We start from the raw sequence: 14600 nt of genomic DNA, 5'->3' as shown, positions 1-14600 counted from the left end.
AGGGTTAGAGCTTTAAAAGCTATCCGCTGTCGGATAGGCAGCCAATGAAGCGACTGCAGCAAGCCAGAAACTTTGACTCGCCTATGCAGACCAAAAATGGCACGTGCTGCCGCATTCTGGACCACCTGCATCCGTTGCAGGAGATATTCGGGCAAGCCAAGATATAGGACGTTAGAGTAGTCCGGTGTTGAACCGATCAAGGCCTGCACCGTAATCCTCCTGTGGTCCTCCGAGAGCAAAGGAAAAAACTTCCGAAGCATGCGGAGAAGACCAAAGCAGGTGCCAGTGAGGGCGAGGATTTGAGATCTTAAAGTCAGACCGTTATCAATTTTAACCCCCAGATTCTTGGCTGACTGAGACGACTGCCCCGGAGGAGATATATCAGCAGGCCACCATACCTGCCAGTCCGGATCGGATTGACAACCGAAGAAGAGCACCTCCGATTTATCTGAGTTGCACTTGAGGCTGTTCAGTTGGAGCCATTTAAAAACAGCCCCAAGGCACTCGCGGATACTCTCTCCATCAAAATCCTCTCCTTTCCGACAGGTAAAGAGCAACTGGGTGTCATCCGCGTAGGATACGATCTGGGCCCCGAAGGACTCAGCCAGAGCCGCCAGAGGGGTCATAAAGATGTTAAAGAGAGTCGGGCTCAATACAGAGCCCTGCGGGACTCCGACTCCCAATGGCGGCATCTCAGCAGAGCTAGAGGAGGCCCAGACCGTCTGTCGGTGGCCGGCCAGAAAAGATGTAAACCGTTGAGTTTGATAACAGCGGTTGGATTATGATTAGGGCTCCCGGTTTTATGTTTATTTTTTTTACATTTCCGTCTGTATTTATCCATATTTATTTTTTGCTAATTTTATCTTTATTTATCCATATTTATTTTGGTCTTTGTGAAAAAATTAAGCTGAAATTAGTGAATTTCTACATTTATTTAACCAATAAATATACACTTATGCTTAAATGTCTGGCAGGTTTCAGTGCTGTGAACACCTGCTAAAGTTAAATGATGCACTTATATGAAAACGTGCAAATTTCAGTATCAGCCTTGTGTGTATCTACTTCTTTACTTATCTTTACTAAAATCCCATTTTGTTTTTAACCCCCTTTCCTATCAACCCACACATTTATTGGCTTGGCAGTCATGGCAGACAAAATGTATAATTACTCAAAAAACAACCCAATTTCCGTATTTATCCACATTAAAAAAATAAATACAGACACAAAAATGAATGTTTTCTGTCTGTATTTATCGGTAAAAATCAGTAAAAACGGAAAACAGGGAGCCTTAATTATGAAAAAGTCTCTGTACCGTCGAGACAAACCCCCGACCGAGGCCCAAAGAAAGCATAGTACACCATAAAAACCCCAAAGCTACTCGGTCGAAGGCCTTGTCGGCATCCAGCATCAGCATCCCAATCCGCTGATCCTGGTGACCAGCCACATCAAATGCTGCAAACGCTGTATTTATGTGTGCTACCGTGTCCCTCCCTGGAACAAAACCATGCTGTTCCTCTGAAACCACTAAATGAATTAATGGGGCTAGGCGGGAAGCAAGAAACTTAGAGAACATTTTCACGTCCGCATTGATCAGGGATATCGGTCTATATGAGCCTAAATCCTCCACAGGTTTGACCTTTTTAGGGAAAACAGCGATATTAGTTCTGTTCCACGATGGGGGCGCATCCCCTCCCTGCATTATTCCATTAATCAGTTCAAGAAGTACTGGAGTCAATACATCCCTGAATATTTTATAAAAACTCAAGCGGAATGGTGTCCTTACCCACCGCTTTGCCACTGGGCAAAGCCCCGATTGCTACATTGAATTCCCCAAGGTTGGCATTACTTTCTAGCCCGAAAGTTTGAGACACATCCAGAGCAGGCAGTGCGCTCTCTTGTAAATAATCCATAGCCATTTGTTGATTAGAATCCCCGATTCCTTATATAGTTTGGCATAAAAGATCCTAAATTGCTCTACTATCTCTTGAGGTTTCATATAGGTTACACCATCCACGCCATTGATTTTCTTGATATGAGACTTAGCCCTCCGGTCAGCAAGTTGGTAAGCCAATACCCGTCCCACCCTCTCTCCATACTCATACTGTTTCGATCTGGATTTAAGAAAATTATTAGCGACTTTGTCCTTCAGCCAATTATTAGCGACTTTGTCCTTCAGCCTTCTACTAAGCTACACTCTAACATCAATAATTTGAGCATATATAAGCTGTTCACCAGTATCCTTCAAAGCTATTGCACAAGCGTGTTGCTGTTCTAGCTCGATATATAGCCTGTGTTCATTTCTGAGCTGGCTACTATTAAGTCGATTCTGCTTAACTATATACTGAAGAGTAGCCCCTCTCACACATGCTTTTAAACAGTCCCATACCATTGCAAGAGATGCAGTGTGGAGATTTACTATGTATTCCTTCAGGACCTCTTGCATATAAATTACAAAATCAGGATTGCTTAGAAGATGCCTAGGAAACAAGAATTCCTTAGCTTGCTCTTCCCTAGATGACCCAAGGTGTTCAGTAAGCATAATGGGATTGTGGTTCAAAGTTACCTTGGGACATACAACCATAGAGGCATTAGCCAACAACACAAGTTTAGTAAAAATCATGTTGATTCTAGAGTATTGTCTGTGGGGATGGGAGAAAAAGTAAACCCTGGCGTTGAAGGGATCAATGTCCTCCAAGCATCCTCCAGCTGATGAATATGCAATAAGTCTTGTATGGCTGCCCTTACCTGAACCATTCTAGCTCTGACATACAAATTTGTAGTGTCAATTTTTTTGTCTCAAATGCAATTGAAATCACCCATTACAGTAAGATCACCAGCCCATTCAAGCAGTTCAGAATTTAAGTAAGAAATAACCTCAGGGCAATCAACTTTAGGACCATACATACTGTCACCTTACATCCGAGGATTGAGAGCTGAGCAATTGCCCATCTACCCCTGCAGTCGGCACGCGTACGTAAAACCGTAATTTTGGAATATTTATCCTTCAGTAAGGCAACCCCAGGTATCAATGCTGTCTGCGACGTACAGACAATCAAATCGTAGCCAAGCTGTTTATAGGCCAATGGTAGTTTCGGCCAGCCCTACTATTTGGGGCTTAATCCTTTAAGTTCTTCTGCTACCAATCACCTTTAACTGGCCAGATTCAGCCCACAAACATTCCAACTCATAAATGTAACACTTGACATTACACAAATTCTGAGCTGCCGAGTCGTACTCTATCCATAAACACAAAAGTAATTTCCCCCCAAGCCTATGCTTATTACTATATTTATACCTTTTCTGTGCTATCTTAACTGCGCCGTGACTATTTAACTCCCTCCTTCCCCCCAAAACCCCCACCCCATCCCCCCCACCCCGTTTCTTGGAAAAAGAATCACCCCCTTTATAGGCTGTCCTAAACTGACAGCAAGCCAAGGACGTCATGACCACCCCCACCAAGCCCCCACACCATGCCACCTCCATCCAACCCCACCCGGTAAACAGAGAGGAAACCTCCTCTAGAAAGAACAAAGTATTTGCCCACTATAAGACACCAAAAAATCAGAAAGAAAAAGCAAGACTACACTATAGGTCAAAAGAAGAAACATTTTCCTTACATCCCGAATGGCAATTTCTGTCAAACCCCCCATACACATCGAGCCCAGATGGTGTACACGTCAAGCATTAGGGGTGGATTGCCAATTAGCCAGTGCCTTTTTTGCCTCCTGCTCATTAACAAAAAAAATGGGCGACCATCTTTGATAATTTTAAGCCACGCCGGCTCCTGTAAAAAACCTGTGAGCAAACAGACTTAAATGAATCCATGATTTGGCGAAGTTGCCATCACTTATCCATGGTTGACTTACAAAGTTCAGACCTCACAAAAATTGACATAGAATCTACTTTAACAGAAGCCGTCGGCCGAGCCTTAAAAGAAAATAGCCTGACGGAGCAGGAAATTGCCCAAAAATACCAAAATAGGCCTAGCAAAATTTGTTTTAGCTTGGGCGCTCGGTGAAAGAAATAATGGAAGACAATGCGCTCTTTGGACTTGTGTGTCCATATCCCAGTCTTCTAAGTCAGGAAAGGCCTTCTGTAATAGGTCATCGACAAATGCTCGGGGATCGGAGCCTTCCTTCCCTTCCGGGACCCAAAAAATACTCAGATTTTGGTGGCGCAATTTTATACTGCATTGAGGCCAACTGTGAATCCTGTGAAGTAACCATCTTGACCGTGTGGGTATTGACCTCCTCCATGACTGACACCCATTGTTGCAGGTCAGAGACCTCAGCTGCTAAGTGGGAAACCTTGGCAGTTACCTCAGATAGAGCTTGTTTGATTTCGGTACAATCCACCCTTGCCTGATGATAGGCTTCAGCTCTCTGAACATTGAGAGCCTGCATAATACTGGAAAGTGATGGCTTGTCGCCCTCTCTGTCCCTTCCCACCAAGTGATTCTGCTCAGAATTAGGCCCTGATCCAGCTTCTTCAGTAGCCAATATTCCATCAGGGGAAGAAAGGGGCCCAAACACAACAGGTGGAGTGCTAAATACAGCGAGTGATAATCCCCTAGGATAGGGAAGCTCCCCACACGAAGATTTTTGACCAGAGTCAGTACCTGCACCATGAGCCAAGATTTGCACTCTGCCGAATTGTGTAAGCCAGCCAAGGCCATATCAGTATTTCTAGTTGACTGAGGGGCTGTGGGGGTAGTAGCTGAGGTAGTAGCCATCGAATCCGACGAGGCCGAGACTACCAAAGCCCCCTGTGTGCCCGGGTTGGATAATCTAGAGACAATTGATCTTATTTCGCCCTTTGATGACACCCATTTCCGTAGTGGGCTCACCCCCTGGCCGACCTTAGTAGAGCTTGAGCCTCTGAAATCTGAGCCTTTGTGCCAATGCCATTCCCACGGCCTCCGCCACCCTTTTCATTCCGACCTGATTAAGGCCTTTTTCTTTCAGTGTTCTCCCCCCTCAGGAGTATTATCCCTGGGACTACACGCAGCGTCATTGTTATTGTTAAAACTAAAATTAACACTGTCCTGACCTGATGAAAGGTAGTTGATAGGGGAGTCCGAGCCATTCCCTGGCTCCATAGCTGCGTTTGTCACCCCCTTCCGCTGCCGGTTTCATCGCCTGTCAAAACGCTACCATTCTCGCCCAGACCAGTCCCCAGCAGGGTGCTATTTGAATGAATAGGAGAGCCTTCATTGTTCAGCCCCTTGGATTGCGAAATTCAGTCTGAAATAGGAGGAGGTAAAGCTCCAGACGAGTCGCCATTGACACCGGATAGAAGGGGTAGAGGTTCATCAGAGACAAAATCCACCAGTCTCACTGCCACAGAGGAGGCACCAGATGTAGAACTGATGACAGAGTCCTCCGTGCCCCCCAACCCTCGTTAACTGCAGCATTAAGAACTTCAGCCATCTGGGCGCGGGGGATAGCTGACTCTGCTCCACAGGAGCGGAGCAGCGCTGAAGCCTTCCCTGAGCGTAGCAATTTTAGAATAGGCTTCCCCACCTGAGGGTCGATTAAACAGCCAGCCGTATTATTGCTTATTGGAGCTCTCCTAGGCATTGCACCACCATTGACAGCCGAATCAGTTTCAGAAATGTTCTGACCGTCCACCAGTTCCACTATTTCTGGGAGACCCCCACCTTCTGCCTGGGCCTCAACCCGCCCCCGACGAGTAGCTCGTGGAGGAGCCTTCACTTTAATGTTTACCTTGGACTGAGATGCAGTTCTCGGCACCCGACTGCCTCTGATTTCGACCTTTCCAGTAACACAGCTGCGAGAGTCCAAAGAAGAGCGAGAGTTTAACAGTGGGAGCCGTTCCGGTGTTTTCAGAGGTACCCTGGCTGTAAACCACCTTGAAATGCGGCCGCCTTACACGGCACAGCTGACGCGGGTAATCCGGCACTTCGGTCGTTTCCGAGGACCAGAGAGGGGGCGAGTGCAGCTGAGTGCCGGCATACACGCCCAAACCCGCAGGTAATTTCGCCTCCTTCGTCTTGCTTCAATACTCCGCATTTCACTTTTCAAATTTCAATTTTTAGTCGATAATGTGTTCGCGCTGCCGACCGTCACTGCTTCTTTACTGCTGGGGTGAGAGGAGAGGCATTAAGGCGGGCCGGTGGAGACTTCGGTAGAGAGCAGAAAGACGCCCTTCAGTAGCGGAATCAATCCGCCATCTTCCCTTCCAGGCTGCCTCCTCGTTGGATGACACTTGCTTCCCATATAGCGGCATCACCAAGAGTCGATCCATCATCATCTGATAATAAAAGAGAGGAGGGCGAGATTCCTGAGCATCAGCCTTTACTAGATGACTGGGATGACTACGTCGTACCCACACTGTCCCGTCCACAACACCCTGTTAATTCGTCTCCAGAGGACATTAGAGGTTTTCATAACCTCATGGAAATAGCAGCAACCAGGTTCACCTCCCTATATATCGGTTCACCTGTCTGACTGTTTCCTTTATGATTTCAAGGAACATGAAAGAAAATTAGTCCAGGCTATACCCATCATCGACTAAGTCTGGCAAGAGGGTGTCAAGATAATGAAGAACCCTCCCAGTGAAGGCTGTCCTTTCTCATATTGACCAGAAGTACAGGGCCCCAAAGGATTCCCCTGCATGGCTGATAGGACACCCCAAACCCAATTCTGTCATTTCTCAAGTGGCACAATGTAGATCCAAAAACCCGTCCTCTCCTATATCTGCACTGCCGGACAAAGAAGGGTGCCAATTAGAGAACATCGACAATAGGTTCTCCACCATGTCTGCCATCATGACTTGTGCAGCCATCTCCCTGGCTATTCTGAGTCGCTATGACTGGCAGATGTGGTCAGACATCGGTTCCATCATTGACCTCATCCTGGAAGACAGAAGACCTGAAGCCAAGAAGATCTTACAGAAGGTCAAATATACCTCCTCTGAGTTTATAGATTGGGCCATGGACATTCCCTCCACAGGCTTTCAACAACTGGCAGACGTGGCTGTTTTAAGATGCCAGGGATGACTTAAAGAGATTTCTTCTTTTAGGCCCGAAGGACAATCTAAAATACTTGACATGGTCAATGATGGGGACACACTGTTTTGCAGGAATATTTATGACGCTCCTCTGGTCATTAGGACAGGCACTGACACAGGTAAATCCCTTCGGAATAGGAAATTGCCCTTTCGGGTGGCATGAGGGCGAGGTTTCTCAACCTACAGGGGTGGCTACCAGCACTACCAGTCCTACCAGCCCCCCATACAGGTCTTCATACAAACTTCTAACATACCGTCAGCCATCCACGGCTAGTTTCTCTCAGCAAGGTCCCCGAAGATAGCCACCACCTCAAAGCCGGGACGCTGGTTTCAAACAGTGACCTCTTCCAGGTACCAGTTACACTACCTTCTCACACGAAGGTGCAAATATCTCCAATTACCCCCATCATTTGGAAAGCACCACCTTAGACAAGTAGATATTGGACCTTGTCACCTATGGCCATAGACTGGAGTTTACAGAAAGACCACCAAACACTCCGCCAAGGGGAGTGCACCCCCTTGTCTCTACTTATTGAGAAAGGAGGTCCTCATAATACTTGCCATGGGAGCATTAGAGAAGGCTCTGGTTGCTCAAAAGGGAAGAGGATTTGATTCTATTCCCATTTTTTCCCTCATATGCAAGAAATCATGGAAATAGAGACTCCGCCTAGATCTCGGGAAGCTAAACAAATTCCTCCACAAGCAATCCTTTTAGATAATTACTCTCTCCGACATCCTTCACCCCTTGAACAACGGAGACTTTATTACATCTCTGGACCTGAAAGATGCATATTTCTATACCCCCATTCATCCCAAGCACCACAAATAGCTCAGTTTCACTGTAGCTGGTACCCATTACCAATTCATAGTCCTCCCATTCGACCTCAAGTCAGCCCCTCGTACATTCACCAAGTGTTTGGCCCCGGTAGCAGCTGCTCTCAGGAAACAAGGTCAGCAGGAATTCCCCTACCTAGACTACTGGCTGCTAAAAGCTTCAACGCAGAATTCCAAAGCTATAATAATCTGCCTGACGCTATTTCTAAAGCTGTTAGACTAAATCAATGAAAATCCTCCACTACTCCAAGTCGTATGATGTAGTTTCTAGAAGCAAATCTAGATACAACTCGAAACAAAGCCTTTCTCTCTGGGGAAAGATAAACGAGACTAGCACACTTGCCTCAAAAAAATCTCAAGAAAAAAGTATGTTTCAGTGAGGTTGTTCAAGTCTCTCCTGGGCATGATTTCTTAGCGATCAACCTAGTTCCGCTGGCATGGGAAACATCCTAAACAACGAAGTCAGAACAACGACTAACTGGAACAATGAAGCTTGAACAACAAAGACTCTCATTCAACGAAGTCTGAACCAACGAAGGTCGGAACAACGACTTTTCAGAACACCAAAGAATTTCAGTGTTGAAAACCGGCTGTTAAAGTCCAGCACAGAGGATAATTGTCAAAGCTGTGGGCAGGATTACAGTCGGGTCGCGGACAGTAAAAGTAGCATCAATGATCTCGATAAGCTCCTATTTCAAACCATTATCTGTGATATTGTTTGGGCTTGTGTTGAAAAAAGACTACTAAAGTACCATAAAGAGGAAAAGGATACTTGTTAACGCTGCGGGCAGAATTGCATTTGGCTCGCGGACCACACTGGTAACGTAAATGTTATTTCAATCACCACCGATAAAACTGTGCCCTCCTGGAATGAAGTTCAACAGGGTTGTGTGCTGGGCCGAGAATGTTAAGAAGGAACGCACTGCGTGAAGCGTGCACGGCAGTGACAGCGTGTTGCTCCTCGTAAAACAGCAGATCAATGCATGGCATGAGTAACAAAGAAGAGAGTCAAGACTACGTGAAAAAACTCAACGAGTAGAGAACACATCTTTTATGAAAAACAAACATGAAAGAAAGTTAAAGGGGATCAAGTCAACCGGGCCAACTTTGTCGTATGGCATTGAAATATTTAGAGGGAAACTCAATGCTAACCTAAATCAACATGTGACCAAAATCTATTAAAAAAAACTCCACATGCCTAAATCTGCCTCTGCAGCACAGATCAGATTAGAACTGGGTCTTTTAAACTACGAATTTTCGAATACTGGCTCTTATTTGAATCTGTGCCACAAACTAAGGCAAGCAGAGCCAGGTACTCTGGAGTCACTACTCTGGTCAGACATTTCTCAGAAAAACCCAGGGGGGTCATATGGCTGTTTTTTCAGGGATGCAGTTAACCAATTATCAGTGGGCGAACTATGGGATCTCAACCCTAGCAAGGCCGTTTTTAAAACCAGTATCAAGAAACCTACCCGACTGAGGTCTCGAATGGCTGACAAAGCTCATTTTTCTAAACGCAAGCATGCCTGGGCAATAATGAATTCTTATGGGCCGGCCACTCCCCTCCCCTATCTGTCTTGCACTTATCCCTTGTATTTAAAGCTTAGCTTCTTGGCTCTTAGACTGGGTGACTGGCAATTTCTAAAGGATTTACCTCACTGGCGTCGTACGTCAGAGGATGTAATATGCAGGGGGTGTGGTAAGGTGGCTGAGACTTTAGAGCATGTGGTCTGTCTTTGTCCCGCAATTGCGCTACAGCGCAGACGAACATTGAAAGTCGAGTGGAATAGGCTGGGAATCAGGACCTGCAGGCAGGCAGTAATTGCAGCCCTGAATCCAGAGAACACAGTTTTAAACATAGGCCTCACAACTCTTATACGCTACGCATACCACAATTTTACTCAATAACGGGCAGTGCTGGTCAACGTTTCTATCTTAAAGGTATACAGTCTACTTTAAACCGCGCTTTTATTAAATGCTGCTATAACTGGTTATACTGGACTGCGTTTTCCTAGAACTAGCTGCTAATAGTTGTCTTCTGACTGTACCCATCAGCATAACACCGCTATTGTTAAGTCTTCAAATTTCTTTTTTGCCCAAACGCCATTCTGGTTACAGTTGCTGCGCTTATTTTGCCTTTTTTAACACATAACGTTACCGAAGTCCGTAAATGGAATTCGAAAGTTTTAATGTACCTACTGTTTTTATGCTGTGCTATTTTAATAATTTGTACTGTCGTTGGTATCTTCTGACCTGTACTTTTATAGATGTTTTATATCTAAATAAAGTTATACTTTACAAGTCAACCATAACAAAAAATAGTTATACGGTCATACAAACATTACTTGCATAGTAAGTAAATAGGTCAAAACAAGGTCACAGTTAAAGTTAGAGGTTAATAAACATTAACACGGGCTTGTGTGGAAAAAAATACTATACATTAAAATATACATAGAATAAAATATAAAAAAAATGGGTAAAGAGCAATTTAAAATATTTTGTGGAAGTATTGTTATTACAATACTGCCATCTAACGGGCAGTCACGAGGTGAAACTTTTCATGGTTTAGTAAGTCGTTGAAAAAAAAGTCGTGGTTTAGCATAGCACGTTGTAAAGCTTTCGTGGATAATGAAGTTGTGGTTAAAGAAGTAGTTGTTTAGACATACAACCCGCTGGCATGCCTCAAGATGAGACCTCTGCAGGAAGAACTACAGCTGCAATGGATTCAGTCTGAAGGGTCCGTCGAGAACTCAATATCCCATACCAGGGTCATGTGGGAATGACCTTTCCATAAGATGGTCTGAAATTTATGCATATGCTTTTCTCATGTCCCCCTAATTCCCAAGGTTCTTAGCAAATTTAAAGCGGAACACTGTTGCCTCATTTTGGTCGCTCCCAGGTGGCCTAGGCAGCACTGGTTTACGGAGCTCATCCTCCTCTCAGAGACCAGTCCCATACGACTTCCAGCAACGCAAATGCTCCTGACTATGTCCCATGGCCAGATATTACATCTGGAGCCAACCTCTCTCCACTTGCACTGAAGTTCTAAGAGTTTGAGACTTAAACATCACTCAAGAATGCAGAGGCATCATATTCAAAGCAAGGGCTGAAGGCACAAATAAAACGTACTAGTAAAAATATAAAATATTCAGTTCATGGTGTCCGCAGAATGACTCTCACTTGTTTGAAGACTCTCCTGGACAGATGTTGTCTTATGTTCTCTTGCTTGCCAAGTCAGGCCTTGTTCATGCATCTGTCAAAGTTCACCTTGCGTCCATTTCAAGGTACCAACTCCCTACACAGATTCTAGCTCTCTGCTCATCAAGAGTAATAAGGCAATTCATGAAGGGGCTATTCAAACCTTTCCCACCTGTGCAAGCTCCTCCCCCAGAAGAATATGTGACGTTACAACGCATGCTAATACATTGCATGCCGTTGCAACGCAAATTTTTACTCCGACTTTCTGTCAGGGGGGCGCTGGAAGTTGGAATAGATTAATTTTCTATTCCAACTCCAGTGTGTGCAACAGTAGGGAAGGTGTTGGAGTTAAATCCAACACCATCTACCCACTGCTGCACCTTTTGCGTTGCAACGACATGCGATGTAAAGGCATGCGTTGTAATAGTTCCGTTGTAAAGGCTGTTCCCCCCCCCCCCCCCAAATAGCATCTCAATGTGGTCCTCTTGCAATTAATAAAGCAACCTTTCCAATCCATTAATAAGGCTGACCTAAAGTTTCTCACATGGAAAGTTTCTAGATTACTCACTCTCGCTTCTACCAGAAGGGTTAGGGAGATACAGGCCTTCACGGCACAAGAGCTTTTTCTACTTTTCACAGAAGACTATGTACTTCTCAGAACAAACCTAAAATTAATTCCAAAGGTTCCTTCTCATTTTCATCTCAGTGTGCCTATCATGCTTTGCACTTTTTCCCCCAATCCAGCTAGAACAGCTGAAAGGGCTCTCCATACAATCAGGATTAAACGGTGTCTCAGGTTCTACCTCCAACAAACTAAGCAGGTACACAAAATTAATAAGCTACTAGTCTCTTACGGACAAGGTTGTCAAGGGACTGCAGTAAAGAAAGCAACAATAGCATGATAGATTTTAGCAACAATTCAGTTTTGCCACTCCAAAGCAGGTAAAACCCCTAACAACGAAAGCTAGAGCACATTGTACATGAGCAGTTTCCACTTCGGCCACTGTGCTTGCAGGCATTCCACTGGAGAAGATATGCTGTGCTGCGAAGTGCCAGCACCTGATTTGTCATAATTCAAGTTTGGCCCTTTTTTAAAAAGGACATAGATAGGCTATTGAACTAATAGCCTAGTGCCATTAGAGCCTATGATAGTTATTCATACTGCTTTACTATGGTACAATGGGACTCCCACATCGACGACCGGCAATGATTCAAGCATGTGAGTCTATGAAGATACCAATACTGGATAACTGCAATTACAGGTAAGTAACACATTTCCTTTCTTGCCCAACCCTAGCCTCTGCTTGATTGTCTGTTTCTAGACAGCAATGTCTAGAAAACATTTGTACAGACGTCCATGTTGCAGATGTCCAAAATCGGGCCATGCCTAAGCCAGGCTGTTGCCGCAGACATTTTTCTTGTTAAATGGGCTTTAGGTTTGCCTAGTTGAAGTTTTTTAGACAGCTGATTGCAGAAAGAACTACATGCAACTAGGCATTTAGTAATAGGTGGTTTGGAAGTAACTAGACCTTGCCTCATAGGACGCTAGTTTACAAATAACTGATTAGTTTGGCTTATATCTTTAGATTTATATAACTAAAAGTGTTGAACTCTTCAATCATCTAGAGAATGTAGAGGTCTCTCAGCTGGTGTAGACGAGTTATGGAAGAAAGTCGGAAGTATAATAGACTGATTGTGGAAATCAGATCTAGCTTGGATAAAAACTAGGGTTAAGTTCTTAAGACTACCCTATTGGCATGAAAAACTGTGACAGGCTCTAGCGCTGGTAGTGCTTACAAATCACTTACCCTTCTTGTTGATGTAATTGCTACACAGAAAGCTGTTTTCAATGACAGATGTTGTAAAGTACATTGGTGTATAAGTTTAAAAGGGGGTCTTATTCATTTTAATAATCCCAAATTCATCTCCTATTGAGGTGATGGTCTATATAATGGAAGAAAATCTTCTTAAAACCTTTTAGAAAGTCTTTCACTATAGGAATATTAAAGAATGATATTTGTTGTTGTGCACACTTGTAAACAGTTACAGCTGCCAAATGGACCTTTATTGATAACATCCAGCCCCTAATGATAGGCTACATGAAGACTCTTCACTAGCCGCACCCCAGTCTTCTAGCTCAGAGGCCTTTGTTTGCCCACAGCCTATAAACGGCAGTCTCTGGGCAAGCCCTAGCCAGCAAGTCATTTTCATAAGCTCACAGTCGAGATGCGCAATTGATGGACATCACCCTGCTAACCCTGGCTTAGGAGGTTCGACCTCTGAACTTCGTATACTACCTTGGAATGTGGCTGGGATAAGAACTAAGGTAGCACTCCCTCATTGGCTACAATATATCAAACACTTTGATATCTGTATTTTACAGGAAACCTAGGCTATTGCACCTGTTTGTATTACTGGATATATCCCCTTATTTTGCCCGGCAGTCAACAACAGACCAGGTGGTCCGGCTGGAGGGCTCCTGATATGAATCAGAATTGATCTATAGTGTACCACAAAAGAGATCAAGACTAACAGTCCTGATATTCTAGAGGTATACCTTAAGGGCAGAAATGGTATGTCTGTGGCCCTATTTAATGTCAATGCTCTTGGCACAAAGACATGTTGTAGTTCCCCAACACTTCAAGCATTGGAAGATTGTCTTGAGAATAGAGTCTCCATCTCCACTAATAATAGGTGGAGACTTTAATGTCACCTTCGAACCACTCGATTCCGAAGACCTAACCAGCACTGACCGGACAGATAAGTTTTGGTCTGTTCCCCCGCTTGACCTACAGTCAATTATAAAATGGACGCGACCAGTTCTGCAGCTCCAAGCTATAACCCTCGAGTCTGGGCCAAGGGCAGTAAATGGACGCACCAAATCCGACAGGATAGGGGCGAACACTTTCAACAGAACTGTGAATACGAGCCGCATCAACTACATATTGATAGGTGTAAGACTATGGCCCGGTGTGCTGGATATGATAGTCGGGACGACTACAGATTGTGACCACAACCTGCTTGAGTTTGCCATGTCATCACCCTGGACCAAATATAGCAGCCTATCAAGCAAGATGATCTGTCCCACAAACGATAATAGGCGACTGAAATGGGCGCATGTAGCAATGGACACCTCTAAGTGTGATGAAATGAAGCGATTACTACTTGATAATATTGGAAATCGTCATAATCTGCGTGAGCAATGGGAGGAGCTTCTAAAGATTACAGAGATACATACGTCTCTCTTTGAGCAGCTAGCCTCCTTTTTCATATTGCCAAGCCGGCTTCAACGCAAGATGCACAGTGCCTGCCCACAATCTTCTTGGTTTAACCAAGATTGTAAGAAATCACGGGCAGTCTTGGCTGCCACGGTTAGAACAAATAGTGATGCAGAGATAAGAGCAGCTAAGAAGACCTAAAAGACAGCCCAGAAATGAAATGAAAAAGTGAATGGACTGAAAACCGATGGGTACAAATCTGTGACGCTTGCCAGAGGAAAGATTCACAACAATTCTGGTTGTTGGTCATGAGGGTAG

At 44.6% G+C, this 14600-nt stretch overlaps 1 protein-coding gene across 4 annotated transcripts in view; it reads left to right on the top strand.

Moving 5' to 3' along the window:
- UNC13D (unc-13 homolog D) overlaps window positions 1-14600 on the top strand; it is an 880699-nt gene that overhangs the window by 549564 nt on the left and 316535 nt on the right. The window lies entirely within an intron of this gene.

Source organism: Lissotriton helveticus, chromosome 7 (genome assembly GCF_964261635.1).
Source record: "Lissotriton helveticus chromosome 7, aLisHel1.1, whole genome shotgun sequence".
In the NCBI taxonomy this organism is placed as follows: Eukaryota; Metazoa; Chordata; class Amphibia; order Caudata; family Salamandridae; genus Lissotriton; species Lissotriton helveticus.
This window is presented reverse-complemented; position numbering and strand designations above follow the sequence as displayed.